This window comes from Temnothorax longispinosus, chromosome 1 (assembly GCF_030848805.1).
Source record: "Temnothorax longispinosus isolate EJ_2023e chromosome 1, Tlon_JGU_v1, whole genome shotgun sequence".
Lineage (NCBI taxonomy): Eukaryota > Metazoa > Arthropoda > Insecta > Hymenoptera > Formicidae > Temnothorax > Temnothorax longispinosus.
Window position 1 is genome coordinate 17929233 of NC_092358.1, and position 20192 is coordinate 17949424.

The following is a 20192-nucleotide window of genomic DNA, read 5'->3' on the forward strand; positions in this document are numbered from 1 at the left end:
CAATTGTCGGTGTCGTTGCGCAGCTTTTACACGATATGAAAAACCTGCGCAACGACACTTATCGAACCGACAGTTGTCGGTAGGCAGGAACGGAATACGGGCCTTGCGGAAGTTAATCCACGACTACTTTCAGCGAATGACTACTACTGTACAAATCGACCTATGTATGTTTGATATGCGTTCCAAACATATTGCAATAAGTTTCCCCAATAAGTTTGTAGCCGCCCTTGAGGTCCTTGAGGAAGTTCATCCCTCCAATTGGGATGTCGATGAGTTAGGTGGTCCTTCAATCGTGAACCTTGATGTGGAATATGTTCTCCACACAATCGACAGATTGCGCGTCGTCGTCGTGCAACTCGTGATCTGCGACCTGTGACCGCATAATACTTGCGTACCTCATAAGGTACGCAGACTTTTTATATCGGTACGGTGTGCCGATCTTAGGTGGGACTGCATTTTTCGCAGCATTAATTGGCTTTCCGTCTCAATATTTTTTCCGCACGTTTGGCAATTCGCGAGATTGTCGCGGACGTCGTGATAAAAGTCCTATATTAGGTCACGCATTATTGTCCACGCACACAGGATAGTTCAGCGTAATTTGTATATTACACTCGTATATGCTGAAAAACCTGCGCAACGACACTTATCGAACCGACAGTTGTCGGTAGGCAGGAACGGAATACGGGCCCTGCGGAAGTTAATCCACGACTACTTTCAGCGAATGACTACTACTGTACAAATCGACCTATGTATGTTTGATATGCGTTCCAAACATATTGCAATAAGTTTCTCCAATAAGTTTGTAGCCGCCCTTGAGGTCCTTGAGGAAGTTCATCCCTCCAATTGGGATGTCGATGAGTTAGGTGGTCCTTCAATCGTGAGCCTTGATGTGGAATATGTTCTCCACACAATCGACAGATTGCGCGTCGTCGTCGTACAACTCGTGATCTGCGACCTGTGACCGCATAATACTTGCGTACCTCATAAGGTACGCAGGTACGCAGACTTTTTATATCGGTACGGTGTGCCGATCTTAGGTGGGACTGCATTTTTTGCAGCATTAATTGGCTTTCCGTCTCAATATTTTTTCCGCACGTTTGGCAATTCGCGAGATTGTCGCGGACGTCGTGATAAAAGTCCCATATTAGGTCACGCATTATTGTCCACGCACACAGGATAGTTCAGCGTAATTTGTATATTACACTCGTATGCTGATTAAGATAATGTTCTTTGCAGCAATTAATTCGGTGTGCGAATTAATTGCTGCAAAGAACGGCTATCGCCACGAAAGCCGTTATCCAAGGATCCTATTTTTCTTAATACACTATTTACCAACGGTGTAATCTGCAAGCAACTTTTCTACCCATAATCAGAACGCAACGATTCTTTTTAAAATCTTTCTCAAAATAACGTCGAGAATGGTGATGTATTGTTGATAAAGTTTTCTACATTTTTATTTATTTCTTTTAGTGCTAAGAGTATGTAATCTGGTACGTATCATATCATGCTGGTGTTGAGATTTGTATTTAACGCATAATTTATTTTCATACAAAATTACTAGCTCATCAAATCTGATAGCACGTGTAACGTCTTTCTTTATTACAGGAACTGTTTTTCTTAATACACTATTTACCAATGGTGTAATCTGCAAGTAACTTTTCCACCTATGATCATAACGTGACGATTCTTTTTAAAATCTTTCTTAAAATAACGTCGAGAATAGTGATGCATTGTTGATTTTGCAAAAAAAACCTTTGCATTTTGCACAAGTAATATAATCTGTAGAGAGCCTGTCATATTCTTCATTAACGTTTCAGAACGTTTTATAACGTTTCATAAGTAATGCATGTAGTACCCGACACTAAATACCTGATAAGACATGTACGTGGACGTTCTCGGATCCGCTTTCGTTTTCTTCAGGGTGCATTCAAGGTCAGCGTATATCACGAACGGAAGCCGCTCCTTCCTGTTGTAATTTTTGAAACTCAGTCAGTTGTCCTCGCTTGGTAGTCGGATGGCGCAGTCGTTCATCTCTCGGCAGTCTACCGTGTGCGACTGCAATTTGTCGTTTGAAATAAAGTAGTGCAAACACCTGCAAGAATAACAAAATTTTGTTAATTTCTCGCTTGAGAGGAAAACAAGTATTCGTTATAGTACAGCGTACTTACCGATCGCAAATGTATTTTTTTCTTTTGTCACAACTCAAATGTGAGTCCACTAGACGCGACAGATTCTTGACATATGCGAAATGACTCACGTTGTCTTTCCGCTGATCTGGCAGGTACAGCAAATTGACCGGCAAAAACTTGGCCGGCACGCTCTTGAAACGGCTCGCGTACTCGGACAGTAAGCTTCGCTGATACGTATTTTCGGTTAAGTCAAAGAGTTCGGATTTGACGTACTCACTCTCAGAATAGCTGTCTTTGTAGCACGCTCGTATGAGGTCGTGCTGAGCCTCAAATTTCGCCCAGAGATCGTTGAGGATGCGGATGCGTGTTTCCACGGCGCTGAGAGTGATGTTGGGCATGCCCGTCTTTTTTAGGTTGTCCACTGCCCAGGAGATGCGGCCTCGGATGACACGTTGACCGGTCAGCAGGACGCTCTGGTCCATGCTCATGGCTGTCTTCTCTCTTGCAGGCACTCCCGAATCGCGATTGCCGGCGAGGATCCGGCTCGAAGGACCAGAAATATCTTATTTATGCTCTGTCTTTGAACAAGAATTACCTTTGATCCTTGGTTTGCGAGTGTTCTGTTAAAGATCGACTGATATTGGCACCCTGAAAGATATTTTCAAAAATATTAATTACACGAAAGTGTATTTAATATATGTAAATTCTGGACATATAAATATTTAGTAAATATTTAAAATCTTTATTATAAATATTTTTTAAATATTTATTAATTATTTTTTGCTATATGGGTCATAAAAAATGTGAATTTTTTGTAAATACCTGTTTGGTCTGTATTAATGACAAAATTAGGATTGAATTTTGATATCAGGTCACGAAACTGTATGCAAAAATTTTCGCAGAAGTTAAGGTTTTTTCTATCGTTGCACTCTCTTTCGAACACACATTTTGTTATTTTTTGTTGGCGAATTTTATGTTTTCGTTTGAATCGCTCAACTCACGAATTAGAATCTCTCCGAATTGGAATTATTCTGTAAATACTTTCTGGATTTATCTTTTACATTCCCTATATTTTATATGGGAAACTTGAATCTCGTAATGTAATATAGATATTTCTTAAATTTTATTTACTAATTTATATACTAATTTGTTTACTAATTTTGATTTTCAATTCTAACACAGGACTGCAATTTTAATTTAAAGATCGATTAGAAATTATAACAAGTATTTGGCGAGAAAAGGAATGTGTTAAAAGGGGAATTAATTTGAAAAGTAACAAATATGTAATACAAGGTATAATAAGAACATGCAATTAAACAATTCAATGCCGTCCTAGACAGCTGGGTATTAGGATAGTATAGTGATGCATTTTGATACGAGAATCTCGAAATCTCGTCTCAGAATTTCTCGTCTCGTTAAGATAATATTTTCGAGATTATTATCTGTCATTTGTTTTTTCTCGTCTCGTCTCGTTCTCGTCTCTTCTCGGAAAAACGAGATAAATAGGTACTATTCTCGATATTAAATTTTAAGACAAAAATTAATTAAAAAACAGTTTAGAAATTAAGAAAATTAATTATGAAACAAATAATTATGAAAGTAATATTTATTGTAGAACATATTATACTGTTTTTAAATTATTCCATGAAATTATGTATATAATTTGCTAAATCACATGTTATCCATGAGTTTAAACATAACAACCATCTGGCGGATTCTTTTGTGAGTTTGTTACGGTGTTTACGGATAATAAGAGAGGCTCTTGAAAATAATCGTTCGGCAGGAACAGACGTAGCGGGTGTTGCTAAGAAATCCCTAGCCATTCGAGACAGTGTCGGATATACTTTTTCATGTTGATGCCACCACTGTAGAATATCTTCCTTTGCATCAGCTCGTTCAGCAGATAAATAATGATTTATTTCTTGCTTCCAAAAGTTATTACGATATGCAGTATTTCTTGTAAGATTAATGCTAGTCCCTTTTTTAAATAATCTATTTACATTAATACAATCATCGTCAGATGTGTTACTCTCTTCTTCATCCTGCGATAAGTTAAATATATTAATTTCTGGGTAGTAGTAGTGCTCTTTGTAAATATTTTCAAATGTTTTCAATGACATTTGTTCCATTTCTCTTCCCCAATCGGTGTACTTAAATGTTTCTACTTTATGCCTCGGATCTAAAATTAATACTGCACAGTAAATGTAATTCATTTTTCGATAATGTTTAACAAGCTTATCGCGAGCAGCAACAAGTGCTGTTTGGATATTATATTCTATGTCTGATAGATCATGTTTTTGATTCATGTCTCCAATGATTTGTTCAATTTTGTCAAGTAAAAGATTAAATGTCAGCACAGCTAGTGGTAGTGTCACATACTTTTCACCACTAAGAACGTCAGACAATTGTTTAAATATACGAAGGTGTTTAAAAACTGCACATAATATCTGCCAATCATTTTCTGTAATAGAAAGATGTTGAATATTTGCATTATTTTCGCAAAGTAGATTAATAGCTTGTTTCATTTTTACTGCTGATTTTATCATTTCAAAAGTTGAGTTCCACCTCGTTGACACATCTAAAATCGGTGCCATAGGTTTGACATTTGTTGTCTCGCAGCAAGCATTGAGTTTATTTCGCAATTGTTCTGAATACTTTAATTTTTTAAAGAGAGTACGCAAATTCTGAAGTACACATTTCTCATTAATGCTATCATCATCGTTATCGTTATCCTCCTCAATTTCATCCTCATCAATCTCATTAAAGGAATCATTGTCTTTCTCAGTTTGCAAACCACTTTTTAACAAACGAAGCATGTCTTGAATTCCTAAGTTTGCTATGTGCGCCATACATCGAAAATGTTGGTTGATAGGATCGAACACTTCGCCATCTGAATTCATTAAATATGAGAGTTTTTCCATAAAAGTAGTATTAGCGGCAGCATTATCGACAGTTATGCCTTGAATTTTTTTACGCAATCCAAATTGTTCTAGGACTCCATAAAAAAGTGTTGCTATATCTTGGCCAGTATGTTTTCCATTTGATGGGGCAAAATCAATAACTAATGATCTCAAATTCCAATCATTATCAATAAAATGACCAGTTATGCCATAAAAAGATTGATTAGCAATTGATGTCCATCCATCGATTGTGAATGAAACTTTCGATTGATTTTTTAATAAAATCGTAATAACTGCTTTTTGTTTTTTATAAAATTGGGATTGAACATTAGATTTAAGTTTATTTCTGCCAGGTAAAACTGCTTGTTTATTTAAAAATGTGAATAATCTCTGAGTTTCATCATCTTCAAAAAAACTTAATGGTAGAGATATTCAATTTAATTGCGTAAAAGTAATTAATTTTAATATAAACTGCAGGAACAAATCAGAATACAAGATTAAAATTGCATTTTACATATCGAGTTTTTTATTTGGAATATATTATGTATATATGATAAAATTTATACAATTAAATTATTAATTTATTTATTTTTTATTAATTGAATTATTTGCATGATATAAATATATATATATATATATATAAAGGGCGGCAGTGTGGTCTAGTGGTAGAGCGCCAGACTCGTAATCTGAGAAACCAGGTTCGAGTCCACTAGAGCCATGAAGCATGGAATGTTTTTTCGATAGCTGCGCCCCTCCGTGCAAGATAGGCTCTTGTGCGGAGAAAACTGGGCTCCGTCTTTCGGAAAGAGACGTTAAGCCGTTGGTCCAAAAGGTTAAAGTGAGAGGAGAAGGATAGTATTGATGGTAGATTGCGAACCCTGCGGGGATATGCAATAAATTACGAATTATATATATATATATATATACTGTCACAACTTTTTGCACTTCCGGACCGCTCCGGGACGTGTGCCGGATCAAAAGGACTTAGAAGAGCGGGATGGTTGGCCTCTCCAGTGATTTCCTCGCACCTCCGATACTCCACGAAATGTTCCGAATGTTGGGCGCCAGACGCGTACATTCGCGTCCACGAAATCGCGAAAACCTAAACGAGACGCAAAACGAAGTGTGGAGGTGCGTAAAATCGGCTAGCTTGACCTAATCACAGGCGGGGTTAATGAAGGGCAGCGCGATATTCAGCGGGGTGACACGTTAATTTCATACTCAGTCAGATAACAAAGAAAATAACATTTATTGAGTACTGGTTGTCGAGAAAATAACAACGTTTATCCATCCGGCTTCGATCAAACACAAGATAAATTCAATAAATAAATCAAGAATAGCCGGTGGCGGGGTGTCTGGATTCATCTAACAGAAATAATATTAATGCGGACGCGAGACACCCACGGAGTATTAATTGAGTCTCTAATAAACACGCTGAAGGCGCTATTCTCAAACAATTAATCATTTGAGTCGAAAGTTATAATACGCAAGAATACTACACTTAATATCACTAATGAGAGTGAGGTTCAACGCAAAATGTCGCGAAATAATGGTACGTCACGCTTGGACTGCGTGAAAACCACGTCCGGAACCGTACGAAAACTCTGTCGCAATGATATCTTAACCTAACGCGAGTGATTCTGCTCGGGCGCAACGGGGAGGCGCCGAGTCATTTAACCAAGCAAGGAATACGATAACTAACGTAAAATACTGGATTAATGCGGTTCTCCAATGATGCGGAATACCGGTCAACGCGAAATACTAGAGTCGCGATATCGCTAATAACCACGGAACGCCATAAAGAACTACGCAAGTAACACCTAAACGCACGAAACGTGTGAACGCCGGTAATTTCTTAACGCGAGTACAAGTCTAACATAATTAATCAATCGGCGGGAACGACATTCGACCGCGATTAACAATGCCATCGACATCCCAACGCAAAATTCGAGGTTATCGCGAGCAGGTACGCCATAGGACGTAACGCAAGTAATACCGGACGCAAAGTTTCTCAACGCGAGAGCAAACCTTACGCGATCAACCCGTAATAACGAGATCCGAACACGAATCGATACGCTAACGCTGGCGCTCGAACACCAGAATTTCCCGACGCGAAGAAACGGTAACGCAATTTACGAAGTACCGGCCCGTATGCGGCCGTACACCAAGGTCGCGAGGACAACGCAATATACTCGCGATATCGAACTCATTAACGCCTATCGCGACCTCCAGGGATTCGCCATAACGCTTGTACCACGGTTCCGCGGCCACGATACCATCCCGAGGCCCTTCGCTCTCGTTATCGATCGCGAAATCACACTCGATCTTGACATGCGTTATCCCGAGCGAGAGCGTGCACCGGAGGGCGGTGTCGTGGCTTTACATTTCGCGATTTACGGGCAACCTCACCGGTGATACACCTCCTCCTGGGCTCCTCGCCGTCACCTTCCACCAACGATCCTTGATCCGCCAGATAACGATCGAAATACCCGACTCGGGGTGGCTATCGCTTATCTTAGAAAACGTATCTCGCCGACGGACGACCAGAGAGTGAAACGCTAAACCCGCTCGATTGCGGAATCGATACGGTACCCCTCCCTGAGGGGCGCGCGAGCCAATCGGGCGCGAGCTTGCAAGCCCGCTGTGTCCCGGCGCAGTGCTGTCGATACGAGATCCTTCGGGGGCGGGCAACGGTCCCTCGGCGGCGTGCGACTCCTCAAATTTTTGTCCTTAGCGGCGGACGGAACTTCGCTCGTGCCGGTGTGCCTCCGGTTTGACCCTGGGGCGGTGGCCAGCCACCCCGTGGGTCGGTGTTTTGTGGAGATCATTTGCTGAAGCCGGGTGTTTACCCAAGCGCTTGGGGCCCCGCTCTCGGCGGCCTCGTCCGTCGCTGCCGCACGTGCCGCCCGCCTGCCGCGTTGCTCTCGCCAGCCCGCGATCTCTGCTGCTTCCGCGTTTGCCACCCCTCCTTGGTTATCGATCGTCCTTGATTTCCTTCGCCAAATACTCCCTCGAAGGTTTGTCGTGGTGTGGGTGAGGTGCCGCGCGTATTACATTGCATAAAAAAAAAGAAGGTAATCAGAATGCGGAAACGCGATTAATTACGACCCCTGGAGATCTCGTCGTTGCCTCCCTGGTCCGTCCCCGGGCGCGAAATTCCGCGCCTTGTGACGGCGGCGGGGCGCCGCGACGGTGCGGCGAGCCGCAACGTCACAACACACATATATAAAAAACACATAAACGGAAGATCGTTACTCGAATCGTAAGAAATACTTAATGACACAAATAGATAGTAGAAGAAACGGTTAATATAATCAGACTTTGAGGAACACGAATGAATGTTATTATTATAGACAGGTATTCAGACATTAATACCAATTCACCGAACACTCGCGATTAAAGAGTATCTCAATAGAATGTATCGAAACGCAAACGAAAGTTCATGTATATTATCGAAATGCACGGTAGTCTGGTTTAATTGTAAATCAACTCTTGTACGAAAATACTTAAAAGTTATTTACTACTCAATATATGAAAATATAGGTTTATCACATTGTCTTATGCGCACGCAAGTTTAAAACAACCTGGCTTCGAAGCGCGGATCTAGCTTGCGGCGGGCCTGGGTTCGAAGGAGGTGCGGAGAAGCAGACGGGTGGCGAGGTTAGCAAAATGAAGGCGTGTCTCGGTTAACAGAAAATAGTAAAGTTTATTCTATAACAATATACACTCGCGACATTTACAACGGGTCAATACGTGTGTACCGTTTTAGCTGGATTCGCTCGCGTGTGCCCGTGCGGTTTCCGACGATTGGGCGTGCGTGTGAGGCGACGTTGGTTTGGTCGCGCCTATCGATTGCCGGTGTCCGCGGTGTTCTCGCGACATACGCAGCCCTCTGACATCGTCAATCGGTCATTCGACCTCGTGATTCGCGCGGTTCCCTTACCATGGCACATGGTAAGGCGATCTCGTTACCCGTCCGTTCGCTATGTTATTTGTCTGTGGTAACCCTCTTTTTGGGGTGTTCTTATTACCCTCGCGTTGTAAATTTATCGGTCGCACCGCCCGTTTGCCCGGTTCGCTTACCACCACATATGGTAAGCCGACTTCCGGTTTCGCACGCTCCGCTGGACCGTTGCTGGTCGTTTCGTGTTATTGACGACTTTTGCGATTCATTCACGTTGTTTTCGTATCGATCCGCACGGTGGTTTGGTTTTCTCATTTACTCCCTCGCTCGTTGTGAACGCGCCTTGCTTGTCGATGGCGCGACCGTGGTTCTCAACTCCCTCGGACATTTTTTCCGTAAGATTACTCGCATCGGCTGCTGGCTCGTCAAACTTGAGTCCTTCCGACTCTGAAACTATACTTGGGCCTCTACGTTACGCTACGCGTCATTTTGTCAACTATTTGAAGTTAATTTACGTTTAACCGGTTTGGTCCATATGACCTTTATTAATCTACGCGCGATTGCGCGTAATTTTTTCCTCTGACTTTTTCTCGTATCTCGTCGGGGTTTTTAATCCAAGGAAAATCTGTATTTGTCAAAAAACCAAACAACTCAAATTTTTCGTAAACCAAACAAAATAAACTTAACCTTTTTATTCATAACGCAAAATAAATGTCAATAAACCAGAAGTCGTCGTGACCCATACAATCTCTCGATCACGTAACTCTATATCACGAAATAACGAAAATTAAACCTTTTATTCGTAAATCAAAATTAAATCGTTCTTTCAACATACGTAAATGCACTATATATATATATATATATATATATATATATATATATATTGTGACGTTGCACCGGGTGCCCGTCACTGGGACCGGACACGTAGAACCCCCTCGACCCTTTATACGGCGCGCGTACCCGCTTGTCGAGTTATCATGTGTTTAGTTTAGATATTAGTTACAGGAGGAAGCGTTCGGGCGACCCGAATAGGCCGGGTGGCGCCATCCGCCGGCGCGGTGAAGCGCCCCAAAATTATAGGAGACCGCGAAGCGGGCCCGCCACGATCGTCACTGTTGAGCCGATCTCGAGCGTGCGTGGACGTCCAGCGAGGAGTCCTGATTCGAGGGTGTATTAAGCGAGGGCGGCGGCCCTACAAGCCCACTAAGAAGGAAGGATCGAGGACCACGAGAGTATTGTAAACGACCGGCAATCCCGAAAGTAAGGTAACGGGGCCAGCGGGGCGGAACGTCGAGTACCGTTTCAAGTATCGTATTTTTGGAGATGTGCGTAGGATCGCTTCCCGACCTACGCACGAATGTCGTGAATCCCTCGGGATTATTGCTTAGGTCATTTTTACGGGTCTGACAGATCCCGCCCGCTGCTACCCTGTGAATAAAGTAAAAGGGGGGTCATTTTCCGCTCGACTCGACAATCCGGTGTATAAGTGCGTGTGATAGCGTGTCGGCGTGCGACGTGGCGGCCTTGCCACGCGTCACGATCCTTGAGAGTGTTAAACGATTAGGCGAATCGGCTCAACAGTCACCCTACTATTAGCTTTCGCGTTTCCGTTAATCCGAGTGTATATTTTCGCGTTTCCGTTAATCCGAGTGTATATTTTCGCGTTTCCGTTAATCCGAGTGTATATTTTCGCGTTTCCGGTAGTCTTAGTGTCTCGTTAATCGTAAGTCTTGCGTCCACGGTGGCGTGAATCTCGTCCGTGCGTTCGGTCTGGGGCGTATCGGCACGTAGACCCGTTAATTACCGCGCCCGGTGCTTCGAGTGTGAGGCGACGGGGTAACGAGTCGGGGGTGTGCATTTCAGATTATTCCATTTTTGGTTTCACGTTTCTGTTAGTCTTAGAGTTGCGTTCCTCCGGGTGGAGATATCGCGCGCCCCGGATTGTATCGTGCGGAAGTATCACGCGCTCGCGGCGTGGACCGAGGGGCGAGGAGAATCGTGCCCAGTATACTGCGTGTACTCTTTCGTAAGTCACGAATGCGAGTATCCTTTCGTTGGCGTGTAGTTTCTCGTTCGATGGCCTATGTGATCGCCATTCGGGTATGACTTATATCATTGCATTTCGTGTGTGATTTGATGTTAGTTTTCGCGCTCCCGTTAAGCTTTATTGCTGCGTTCTGCGTCATTCATCGCGTGTATTATTTAGTCGTCCCCTAGCGTGGATTATTGTGATTGCGTGTATTATTTCGTCGGCATACATTATTAGTTTACACGTATTTCCTAGCGTAGATTATTTCCTGCGTGTATTATCTCGTCGGCGTATATTATTACGTTTCGCGCATTTCATCGCGTATATTATCCCTGGCGTGTATTAGTGGTCGGTGTATATTATTGCGCCTCGCGTACTTCCTAGCGCAGAGTGTCCCTTATTGCGAGTACAAGTTGCGCGTACGTTTTTCCGGGAATATTATTTCTGCGTCCGAGTTTATTTGTAACGCGCAGACCCTTCGAAAGACCTTACGTGGTCGAGGGATTGCGATTGATCGCGGCGAATATTTCGCTCGCGTTCTGCTAGTTGTAACACAATTATCACGCTTTCTAGTATATTATATTTTGATTTACATCATATTTGAGTGCTTTCTTTTGTGTTGGTCTTCGCCTCACCACGGTCAAACCTCTCCGCATTCGGCCTATGTGAGAACCACGACCCTCTACCGAAAATTCTGAGCAGTCGTTGCGATCGGTCAGAGCGGGTGTATCTGGATTATTGAATTAAGAGTCATATCGATAATGAGAGTTGGTTTCGGATCTATGTAGAGTTTATGTAGAGTACTTTTCGCGGGTTAGAGTAAACGGTGGTGTGGCCGTATCCACACCTGGCGCCCAAGGTAATTTCGTATCGCTTCCGAGACCCGCTCTGCCACCCGATCAGAGATTTGCTGCGCGAGTCAGTCCCGCCTCACGGCCCGGGGAAAATAAAATATCGAGAAATAGCGTCGCAAAAATTTGTAATATATATATAAGGAACATCGTCCCGGTCTGTGTGTAAACAAATAACCTCTGTATGTCTATAAATCATAATAACAAAAGAAAACTTATCATCATATATCTAACCAAATAAAACTCTCTTACTTGTGTACCGCAAAATTAGAATAACCTAATCAATCGCTGCTATATCTATACCTAAACAGTGGGTAATCTTATCTACGCGTGTTTCTCGCAACTTTTATGTACATTCTCGCGTGTTCACTCTAATTGCGCCGGTTCGGCATGCTATTAGTGACGCGTGCGGCGTCTTCGATCGCCGCTAGGATGTACGGCGGTTGGCCCGCTGTTGCCGCTTCCGTCTTGGAGGCCGCGTTTTTCAGCATGCGGTCCACCGTCGTCTTCTCCTTCCTTTTTCTCGGTGGTATGATCGGCTGCTCCAGGACTTTGTCCTCTCGCACCACCGGACCCTGCTTCCTCTTCGAGGCAGGCGACACGCTCGCAGCCGCCGGCTGCAACGTTCGGACTGGCTTAGTGCGGGAATTTAGGATCGGTGCTGTCGGGAAGACGGATGATCGGGAATCGCGCTCTGTGCCAGCGACGCCGGGCTTATATACGCGTCGCGGCGGCGTCGCGGCGTGGTGGGGGTAGCGACGGTGATCGCGAGCGCCGGGATGGTGCGGCGGAACGATCGGTGGTTACGGCGCGCGGCGTCCCGACGCTGCGATCGCGTTCGGCGGTGTTCGGCCGCCTTCGGCACCGCTCGGCGCGGTGAGGCGGTTGCCGCGTTAAGTCCGTTCGCGGACTTCCTAACATTACATGTTAAAACGGTTAAAAATATGCTGGGCACACCGTGCCCGTTCTTCACCTTCGCGGGTGGTCGGCTGGGTGGTCTCGGCGTGGTGTTTCTGCCGGAACGATGCATATTTGGGGGTGCATCGTTACAAGTTAAAGAATTATTTACATGTTTTACTTTATAAGAAGAATTTGGTTGCAACCGACAAATATTTACAATGTTAAATGAGCTCATATATTACGTGACTCGAGACAAATTGTGCACAACTCTTCGATCATCGAGAGGAAGTTTTCCTCTCAACTTGCCCTCTCTGTACGTCGGCAAGCTGAAATTCGTAACCGATCGTAAAAATCATGATCCCTTGCGGATCCCTCGTGTAACGATAGACGAGAGTCTAACGTCCGTACTCGTGAAAGTAATAAAACGGTTACCTTTGAATCGAAGTTCTCGTCATATAAACAGTATTTGTGATTATAAATGGTCTTACAGACTAAGTCACGGACGGCTTCCTTCTCGATTCGTAATTGGCTTCTCGTACTACATCTGAACAGGCCTTCGAGAATGTTCCCAATATGGCTGCCTTTCCTCGTTTCCAGAATCGTCGCAGGAATTTTCCAACAGAGCTCGTGTCCTTTTTTTCGACGAACGTCGCCGCTCAAACGTATCGCATATACGATAAAACGATACAATAACTGCTTTACTTTGATCACGCCACGACTCGAATGTACTATTACTGCGGAAAAGAATGACGCAATTATGAAATTATAGAACCGAATACAACGGGTGTGTGTCGCGAGACATCCGGAAGACGAATGCCAACGAATGCTCGCTCGCCCGGGCTGCGCGCCTCTCCCAACATGCTCACGCAAGCGCGCGAACGCCCTACGCCGGGCCGCCTGGGACGCAACGTGGTCGGCGCCTATTGCGCGCATTTTCACCGTTCTACGCTTACCGCGCGGCCTGACCTACCACAATATGAAATACATAGGTAGCTGCACCTACACAATATCTCTCTCCTTTAGTTTTACTTTATACACCATTCATCAATGGTCTCTGCACTTATATCATCCACGAACACTCTTGTGGAATAAACATATCTTTATTTTAATTTTTAATTGACTACATTATACAGTTTGATTCAGTCGTCGTAGCTCTTTACTGTGGTCAAGTAATTGAGTTACTTCACAATTTTCATGTTTATTTAAGCATTGTTCTGGGCAAACTTACGGATCTCGTCGACAACTGTTTCCACACTAAGGCTCCTGTGGATGTTATTTCTAATGAACCACTATGCATTAACGATGTTTTGTAGAACTTTATTTTGAAAGTTTTGAATTATTTTGACATTTGTTTTCTTCATACAACTTCAGAGTTGAATACCATGCATAGGCCCATATTGGCTTTAACCCTTTCAGTCCCATAATTAAGGGAATAGCCAAATATCTACAAAACGCATTGAGTATATGGTTTTCGGGGTCGCTGATTACGAATCTGAAATCAGATTTTTAAAATTTAAAATGGATCTAATATGGCGGACGAATTTGTAAAAAATCAACCGAATTCTCTTGAAACTTGTTACTCGGAGGTTTTCGGAGTCGCTGATTAGGAATCTGAAATCAGATTTTTAAAATTCAAAATAGCGGATCCAATATGGCGGACGAATTTGAAAAATCAACCGGATTGATTTTTAAAAATTCGTCCGCTATATTGGATTTGCCATTTTAAATTTTAAAAATCTGATTTCAGATTCGTAATCAGCGATCCCGAAAACCCCCGAGTGACAAGTTTCAAGCGAATCCGGTTGATTTTTTAAAATTCGTCCGCCATATTGGATCCGCCATTTTGAATTTTGAAAATCTGACTTCAGATTCGTAATCAGCGACCTCGAAAACATAAAAAACCAAGTTTTAAGGTATACATTAATCATCAAATTTCGTTACAATCAAATTCAACCGAAAAAATTGTACGTTTTTTGGTGTAAATTTGTTAATAACAAAAAAAATTATAAACAATATTGCTAAATATGCTACTTGATTATCAAGTTTGAACCTTAGCAACATAAAAAAGAAAAAAAATGCAAGTTATACTAAAAGTTACGATGAAGGAAAGAAGACTCAAAAGGTGGTCAATATATTGCCGCCTGCGACTGAAAGGGTTAATACCTGCTTGTATAACAGAATTTTGTTATACAGAGATAACTCGGAGTATCTTCCAAGGAGCCAATATAGTATTCTCCTCTTGTATAATAAAAGAAGCTAAAGATATATAGTATGAAGCTCTGGTATTATCAGAACAGTTCGATGCTGGGATTTTACAAATGGTTTGAAGTTCGATTATAACCCTTCCTAATTGCCCAGCTTTATAGATGTGATCAACTAGGGTAGATCAAGAGGGTGGCAATGTGGTCTTGTGGTAAGCGCCAGACTCGTAACACCGAGGAACCGGGTTCGAGTACACCTGATCACAGGAATTTTTATATTCCAAACTGCACCCCCCGCACGAGTGGGGTTCGTGCGGAGAAACTGGGCTATCTTTCGGAGGAGACATTAAATTTTGAAATTGGTCGTCAAGCTTGGGGAGCTTGGGAGTTTTGGTAAATTTAAAATGTGACAACCACAATGTTTACATTCACCCATATTTATGTTTAGATGGAATGTGAAATATTCGTCCAGAGCTGTCTTATTGGAAATGTTCATGTTTGTATGAAATATTTTGATTTTTAAGTGTTGTTTTAGGTAACGGCTCGGTGCATAACCATCAAAACTCATGTCACATTCAGGACATTTTATTTTAGCTTTACCTGTAATTTTAATAAAGTGGTCCCGTATGTCATCACATACTATATAGCCTTGTGCGTCCGCAGAAGCTTCTTGATTTTTTCAGGCTTAGATAAAATTGAAATATTTTGCGATTGAGTTGAGTTAATATGCAAATAAATTAATTAATCAGTTGAGAAATAAATTTTATAGATCGTGACATAATAACCATTATATAAAATATCCCAGATTTTAATGGCCAAAATATGCCAGTGTGCTACAGATAAAAATAGGAAAAATATTAACTGATATTGTTTGAGATCGCGGTAACGGGCATCTCGAGAACCGTTCTCGGTTGATTGTCAGCGCATGCACGCTTGCGATCATTATGCGCTTAAAATCTTGCCTTAAATTCGCAGTAATAATATTCAGTATAGCATAGATCCTTCGGTACTCGCAGTCTGGAAAATTCTCTAACATTGTTATGAATAATAAGGTCAAGCTTGTTCGACGGTCCGAACGACTTGTTTGTGCTTATACAAAGGAAAGATCCATGCTATAAACAAAGCAGTCGAAAAACAAGTAACGATCTTCTCGGGTCGTCACTTGAAATGGTGACGTATGCACGGTGACGTAGGCCGCCGGTGGCCAATCACCTCCCCGAAATTATCGACAATTAGCCTGGAGGGAGGCTCGTCTCCGAGACGATAAAAGACCGCCCGCGCCGCTGCGCCGCGGAACTGTCTGTCCGCTTTTTCGGCTGTTCGCTCGCTTATCACCAAGTAATTTTTCGGTACAATCACTTAGCTTTTCGCACTCGCTTGCTTGCACCGCTTTGCCGTATAACGTCTGTGTGCTTTCACGGCTCCGCTTTCTTCGCTGAAAAGCAAGAACTGTACATATACTCTGTAAATATACTCGTTAATTTTCTGTTACTTGCTGTGTCGTTATTTGTGGTCGTCTTCTACCTCGCGCTATCTCGTGCTACCGCGTGCTCTCGAACAGATATATTTGCTATTTCTCTCTTAGGATACGCACAATGCGATACGGATCAATTGTTCGATACGCTTCCATTGTTGGTTGATATGGCCCAGAGGCTGAAGTATGACGTCCTTGACTTTGATATATTATAGAAGGATCCATCACATTTAAACGTAAAAAAGTGGCTATTGTGGCGCAGAGATATGTGCGCTGGTCTAGTGAGCCGGAGAACCGAGTTCAAATCCGGTTAGGACCAAAGAGACGGTTTTGTCAGATTTCAATCCACCGAGAGTATATTGCTGCTTGCCCAGCTATCTATATTTAGAGAGGGTCCCTAGGTTGGGGCAATGCAATGGTTGATTGGTTGGTGTCTTCCATGGGAATTTATTACCAGGTATAGCAGATAATAAAGTTGCATAATTGGCAGTATTAATATTCGGAACAGTTGTAATCTCTAAATAAATTTTTGGAATTAAGTATCTGATAATATACTCAGGTGTCATATTTTTTATCTCTGTTTGTCCAATATTACGTGGTTTTCCTTGTGGAATTAAATTAGTATGTAGAGATCTTGATTTTTTTGTCGTATGTTTAATATTATATCTTTCTGCTAGTTTACATCTAGTTATATATGTTTGATCAATAAATTACTGCATAACACCACCACAAGCTGTATAATAATCTAATTTTGTAGGTATTTTTCCTATTTTTATACCTGTCTATTCAAATTGTTTCACATATGTTATTAAAAGTTTCTCAGTTATATTACCAATATTAGTAATTTGTAATGGACGTAGTTTAGTATGTTTAATTCGTTTGATATCACAAATAATTGGCGTTTTTTTTAGGTTTTGTGCAATATACACAACTAGTAGTAACTGCCCAAACTTCCTCACTTCTATATCTTACCTTTCTAAAATCTAAAAAAGAAAAACAACAAATATCACCTGCATTTAGGTTCAGGCTCCAATAAATTTAATATACTTTAAAACAAAACAAAAAAAAAGCGATCCGTCAATTAGTTTTTGAGTAATCGTGATTGCCAATTTGAAAAACATGATTTTTCAGGAAATGCGTTTAAAAGATTTTGTTAACGATTGTTTTGAGTTAACGGTAAAATAATGTACCTTGTGGCTAATCAGCAATTCCAGGGCCATACATCAATCTTTCCTCAACTTCATTAAATCTGCATTAAATCTGCTGAGGATAAAGCTTCGAAAACGGGTTTTATGGCTTCTTGAACTTTTTCTGTAAGAGGAGTCTTGTGCCGAAATGATGTAAGAGTACCGGAAGCTTCAGCCACGCGCCACTTGCCCTTTTGGGAATACATATATTCTACATATGATAAGCTATTAAAAAATGAGAAAATATATTTAGATAAAAAAAATGTCAATAACTGGCAGATCAAGGAATGCGGCAGGGGTGAAAACAATAGTCACTTATCTTCAATTATATCACCTTCAATGTTAATAGGTTGGGGACAAAATTCTAGATCAATGTTGGAAAACTATGGTGCTATTTGCCATTCTATCTCGTAAATCTTTGTCCGTTTCACCAGCGTTAAAATTTTTTTAAGACCAGACACAAAAATGGGAGAACTTTAGAGAAGTAGGTTCAAATATAGAATAAATGCGATTGCATTATTTTATTTTCATACTCTAAACATTTGAAACAATTTTTGATATTGTATACTAAAAGTTTAAATATCCGAAAGAGCTTATATCTAAATGATCATTATGATTAAAAGAAAAATTTTGGATTAGATACATTGAGTGCAATAATTATTATAAATGCGATAGCAAAGATTCTTATTAACAGAGTTAATAATGATATTACATCATATTAACAAACGGCAAAGTGGTGAAGAACGCAACACTAATGTCATATCTTCGTCATCAAATCTTGTATTGCTGTTAATGTCAGTATTATTAATTAATTCTAATGTCACATTTTCCGCACGGATGTCTAAAATCACGAAACTATAGTAACTGCGTTATAAGAGACATTATCTACCTTTTTTTCTCTATAAGAAACTTCACTTAGGCAAATTGCATTATTTTTAATCACTCAGTCGTAATAGATATCGCAATACCTGAATATAATAATGTGATTATCTTTGAATCAAGAAATGCAGCAGTATTAATTGTCCAACCGTTGATCTTACTTGAGACGCGAGAAGAATTCTAAAGAAAACGAATTGGGAATCCGCTTGTCTCTACGTCTTATGTATATGATAGACAATGTACGAGTTAGAAGTGGACCTGACCAAATTAACAAAAATTAGTTTTATCGTATTTTATTAGTTTGTATTTAAATGGAGTTGCAAGATTATTTTTGAAAGATATAGAAAAATAGATAAATTTTTAATATTATTTTTTTTACACTATTTTATTTTATAATGCAAGTATATAAATTTATAATTGCAAAAGACAAAAAAGAATTAATACTTTCAAATAGGGTGTTACGTCGACGAATTATTTTAGGACATTGGGGTGGATTATATGGAACTGAGTGTTAAGTGTTTCGCCTAAATTGAGATGGAGAATCCTAGATACGATTGATAAGTGACTGGTTTAAGACTTGTTTCCCGATGATTCCTGCTGGTTATTACTGCACTTTCTAAGAATAATTCGAATTTGCTGGGTGGGTTTCTATTTTCGTAATTTTAGGTTTTGGTCGTTCTTCAGGAACGGACGTTGATGGGAACGGTTAGTGACATCTTGGATAGGGACGGGAGGCTCAGCATGTAATGCAGGCGATGGAAAAGAATTGAGGACGCTCGGGTCGAATTCATCCCCGATGTAATGGGCTCGCCGAAGCCGTTTTAGCTGGTGCGTTCGTCCCGATCGTCTCGAATAAACCATTAGTGACCCGATGTGTGGAATAACCACTTACCTTGCTCTGTTCTCGTCCTCGATAATTGTTATATTCATTTATTAGACAAGCTTACGCATATTTAGAATTTTTCTGTGATTAGTATTTATATTTCTCTTAACAGTTTGTCTTAATCAGAGAACATTACTTTATAAAAGTAACATATTATCGTTACTATTATCGTTACTTGTTACTAATTTTAAAAAGTAACGCCTTGCTGTTACCGTTACTAATTGTAATATTTGTAATATTGAAGAAAATATTTGACACGAATGTATACACGATGATCTGTTTCCTGCTTCGGCGAGTTATGATTGGGATCGACACGAAGACAATGTATGCTATTGACGATTCACACGAAAGCATGTATGTAAGCGATTGGCGGTTTTAATTATGTTAAGATAAGGGGTTTAATGTAATATTTAATTTTAATGTGTAACGACTATTCCGTTAGTTATTTATATTCAACGATCAATGTTATTGTTTTGTTACATTGAAGAAGGCCACAGTAATGGCCGAAACGTTTGTTGATTAGCTGTATTGTTCAGAATATATTAAATGTAGCACACACATCTCGCTAGTTCGCAAGCCCTTTGTTTAAATTTGTAAAATATTTGACTTTAAAATTAAATTATTTAATTTTAAATGACTTAAAGGTCTAAAAACTAAAGTGAAATAAGTGGAAGTTAGTACAAATTTTGGAAAATTTTCTTTGTGTATTTTAGGGAAACTAAGCTTTTGGTAGGAGTAAATTACTTGAGCCAAGAGAGTAAAATTTTTGTTCAGAAATGTATTTTTTCTGACGCCAATCTAATAATGTTATTTAACTTTTTTTTATACATTGAGCCGGGTTTTTAAAGTAATATA

At 40.8% G+C, this 20192-nt stretch overlaps 1 long non-coding RNA gene across 1 annotated transcript in view; it reads left to right on the forward strand.

The window, feature by feature from the left end:
• The window catches only part of LOC139813263 (uncharacterized), a 107288-nt gene that overhangs the window by 36294 nt on the left and 50802 nt on the right, over positions 1 to 20192 (forward strand). The window lies entirely within an intron of this gene.